Source organism: Trachymyrmex cornetzi, unplaced genomic scaffold (assembly GCF_001594075.2).
Source record: "Trachymyrmex cornetzi isolate Tcor2-1 unplaced genomic scaffold, Tcor1.1 scaffold147, whole genome shotgun sequence".
Taxonomy (NCBI): domain Eukaryota; kingdom Metazoa; phylum Arthropoda; class Insecta; order Hymenoptera; family Formicidae; genus Trachymyrmex; species Trachymyrmex cornetzi.
Window position 1 is genome coordinate 2,777,553 of NW_017296059.1, and position 5,103 is coordinate 2,782,655.

Below are 5,103 nucleotides of genomic sequence, written 5' to 3' on the forward strand. Positions count from 1 at the left end.
CGTATTATCATTTAATAAATATTCCTTGCAACTCCAGTTGTCTTCTCAGCTTTGCAGAAGGTATGGAAAGCTATTTAAAAATATGATTGCAGATTTGAGAACAAAATGAATAAGATAAATCTCTGAAATTTCCTTTATCTCATCATGTCAGATATATTTTTCAGGGGAATTAAAATATTTATAATTTTTTTAATTTGCCTGGTAAACAATTTTTCATACATGAATATGTGTAAGTATGTATAACGTACACAAATATTCATAAACATGTATAATCATGTATGAAATATATCTATACATGTTCATATATCCTTGTCCTTTTCATAAAATTATTTTTTAGTATAGTAGAAATAATAGTAATGTGAAAACGTAAAAAATAATTAAAAGGTAATAATTTTCGCATTGTTCGTTTTAGAAAAAACAAGTTGGAAAAATGTAAAAAAATTGCGAAAACAGATAGTGTAAGGATTACTCTTTTAATCATTTTTTATAACTTCACATTACTATTATTATTTCTATTACACCAAAAAGCAATTTTGCAAAAGAAAGAGGAATGTATGAACATGTATGGACATATTTCATGTTTATACATGTTCATGAATTATTTATGTATGTTTATACATATTAATACATATTCATGCATGACAATGTGTAATTTTCTTTAATAATTATGTTGTAAAATTTCATTATATGTATAGGACGACTACTAATAAAAAATATGTCTCTTGAGACTTGTATTTCAAACTTGTTTCAATATTATGGAGTTGAAGTGGGTTTAATTACCACACATCCATTACTTCAGTAAAAATGTTAAATCACTCACCGACACAATAAGCAACAGTGGAGTTAAATCTGCAATGATGATTCTGTAACAAATAAATTAAAATCCAAATTAAAACAGGGTAAAAAAATAATTATTTAAAAAAATAATTTCTGTATGAATGCATACAATTTTCTGAAAAATGATCACGCAATTTTGAAAATATAATTTTTATTAGCATCGAAATTGCAAATATATTTGGTAAAAACTGCATCCTTTTTAATAGTACCCGGGAAAAAATGTTTTATGTAAATATATTATATAAAATTATATATAATTTTATATACCTGTATATAAATGAATATATTTTATATATAATTATTCATTGTACAAAATTTCTGAATACGTATTCAATTTATCGACTATCCAATTTGAAATAATGATTTGGATCGATGCCGCTAGTTGGTGCCACCATATAATTTGATGTGTCTTACGAGTATTTAATGCCGTTAGATGGCACAATCTTATTGTTGTTTTACTCAAAAATATTCCTGTATCTGATAAAATAAAATAAATTAATAAATACATTCATCTTTACGCACAATCTGTTGCAAATATTTCTTCAATTCATCAAATGCGTGGATGAAAGAATATAAATTGTAGATTAAGTATAAATTGTATAGGTTTATGCAAAATGCGCATAATTTCCGAAAAGAACAAAACATTCAGTTAATTCAAGAAAGTAAGTAGTCCGTAGTAAAAATAAATATTAATTTATTTTAAATAAATAAAGTTTCAATTACATACTTTATACAGAAGCCGAGTCATTATTAATACATTTTTTTTCTAACTTTCGAATCTGCATGACTACCATGGCAATCACATTTGTTTGTCACACACAAATGCGTCGTCTACACGCATATCTGAAAGAAAAATTATTAGTTTCAAGAAATTTGTAGATTGATTTAAATAAGTGCATTAAAAGCACTTTATTACACGCATTTACTTATAAAAGTAAGTCGTTCAATCTCCATTACTGTCGAGAATTCGGATATCGTATACTTTCTACAAGATTTTCCACATATATTGCTTTTTACCGCAACTGCTTTAAATTGAACACAAATTTTCCTTAAAGCAGTTTCCTCTTAACGATGGACCACACATTTCCAATTGGATTCGCATCAGGCGATTGTGCAAGCCAATTCAAAATCTAATATCATTGCGGTTTTTCATACAGTACACAAATGCAATCATAGACTGAGGTGTTTCGGGTCATTATCCTCTTGCAGTATTCACGATTCATTATTCGATTCAAATCATTTGTTAACAGATTTTAACAATGCTTGCCAATAGATTTCGAGCATCTTTTCAGCATTTAGATTATAAGTAAACAAGTACAAAGTGCCAAAATCGTAAAGACTGAAGCATCTCAAACATGGATCTTAACTGAATGAATTAATGATGCGCTGTAAAAGCGATTTTTCTGGAAAAGACCATGCACACTTGGCAAGAACCCATGTGTAAAAAGACGCTTTGTCAATAAAAATTAAATTACTCCAATCATGATTTAAATTTTGCATAATCCATAAGCGTCGCTTTTCGACATGTTTTGGTTTAAAGAAAGATCTTAGCATCGCCGCTAAGAGATGTTTACCTCATTTAGCCGCCTCTCTCTTCAGAGTGATCATTATACTAATAATCGCACACTCTCTTTTTGGCTAACAACTTTTGGCCTTGTCGCAATGTCAATAGAGACTTTCGCTGAAACAACTTTTGATTTTATCCTCTTTCTCTGACGTTCCTCGCGTTTATTTCCTCTCTCGAGAAAATCGACATCTTTTTGTTCTTCATATTGCGTCACCCATTTCCATACGTAGTCTTCTGACTTATGCACATAATTTATAGCGTAGTTTTATTAGTCATTTTAAGTCTTTTACTGTGATTTCGTAAGTACACAAGAATACTGTCTTAAAATGTTTACCCAGGTAGAATACAAAGTCATAATTAAGTCATAATGATATCATTATGACATCGTTTGATACTTAAAAATGAACTTTTAACAAATAGAGTCATGATGTCTTATGATATTACATACTTATTTTGGAAATCACGTGTTCTTATCACGACAATGAACCACAGTGGAAAGTACTGGCATCTCTATAACACAAAGTGTAGTAATCTCTCTTGTACGAATACCACAGTGGTCTTTTAATAATTTTCACCCGAAGCGATCCACAACCGACGCTCTTGTGTGACAGACTATTATCTTATTGCTACCTATATTGGCAACTCGCTCTTTCTCCTTTTATTCTTTATACGTTTCTCTCGGCCTTAATAATCGTAAAACCGGCTGTCCGTTCCTCGGTATCGCGGTGGTCCGTCCGAATCGTTCGTTCGGATCGATCGTGATTGGGTTTTGCACACGGCTAAGTGCACCGACGAAAAAACGAGGCGGACGAGAGCGGGGGCCCGAGGCACCGTAATTTCCTGATCGTCCACCGAAACCTGACACGGGCGGTCTCTCTGTTCGTAAAGTGCACGTTGCGCACGACCACGCTCCCGATTATTATGAAATATAAAACATATGTTCTTCGACATCGACCTTCATAATCATTTAATTGTACTTTGAAAACGAGTAGCCCTTTAAAAACAACCATAAACAAGTTAATAACGTTTATCATTTTCGCGTCGAGAATGTATTCACCTGCGAGTGAGCGAGTGTACTTGATTACACATACATTGACATTTGCAGAAAGAATAAAATGATTTCATAGAGTTAAATTTAATAAGAAGTTGTTCGATTTTTTTTAGGAATTAAAGATGCATTTATCTCGTAATAGTTGGAGTAAAAAAGTGTCTTAACAGAGAATATACCCTATCATAAATATTATTTCGTTTTACTTTATAGTATATAAAACGAGTATATAAAACGCTTTATATAAAGATACCCTTTATCAAAGAGTCATCTTTGAATCATTTATGATTTATTTTGCTCTCATTTAAACATTGTCGTGATTTGTTGCTTGAAAGGCAGACTACACATTGTCATACTACACAGCTTTCTTTCATATTCACTAATAGACTAGTCCATTTTTCAATCCAGTACGTAATTCTCTATAGCCAGACATAATTAAAAGATATTCTTTTTGATACTGGTTTTAATTATCATCTGCCTGTTTGAATATCTTTTCAAAATTGATTGACACATTAATGATGTGTATTATTTTTGTTGCATCGGGAATTGATTCTCATGCAAGTTATATGCAGAAGCTAAAGCACTTAACAAAAAATTCGATGTCTGTAATAAAGAACGTAATAATTTTGCGGAAGCCAGATTTTATTAAGAGTTATTAGATTTACAATTGAATGTTTGTTATTATCATAATTAGGGCTAGCAAAGAATAGAGGTTTTGACACATTTTTTCCTCTAATATCGTTATTAATGTTACGACTGTTACGAATAAACTATATAGTAACGAAACGTTTTCGATCTGTAATGTACAACTTAACCTTTAGCAGATATGAATGAAATACGTTTTACAATATTCTGTTTTACTGACATTAAGATTGTATTAAATCTAAATAGTATCAAATCATGTTATTATACGTATATAATTAATGTGTATGTGTATTCGGCATTTATGGATTTTTTTTATAATTAATATATTTTTATCTTTAGTATGGCTATACAGTATTCCTAATTTAATAGTACACGACAAAACACGATCTAAATTATACTCTCTCGTCTGGCACGCGATTATATGACGTAATCAAAAGTCAGTAGGCCATTGGTTGAAACTGCTATTAAAAATCGTAAAGTATTCCAGATAGCGATCATATAACTCTTTCCACAGGACAAAAACGCAATAAGTGAAAATTTCTTTCATTATCTTCAATGGTAAAAATTTTCATTTTTCACGTTTTTTCTAAAAGAAAAAGTTACATGATCAGTACTCCGATCTATAATTTCCATGTTTGCCCGCTTCGCTTTGATTGGTCGGTTCCGATACTCCCAATTTCCAACGAGCGCAATCTCAATTTTCAATCTAATAGTCTAATACACGGAGTTAAGCCATGGTCATCATGGTAGAGACTAGAGAGTAGAGTAAAGAGTTGAGCTCCAGGGCGCGCCGTGACCGGCTCGCCTCGCGTTATCAGTCTCGTTTCCCGCGGAAGAGAGCCGTCCTTGCGTCCCCCTGAAAAAGTCGTGTGGCTCGCGAAGGATTCACGGGGCCGCAGGGGAGGCTGATAGAGAAGAGCGAAATGGAAAAAGGTGTACCGTTCTCCGGCGAGAGAGGTAAGTAAACGAGCGAGCGGCTCGCCGGAGGGGGGGGGGGGGGGGCGGG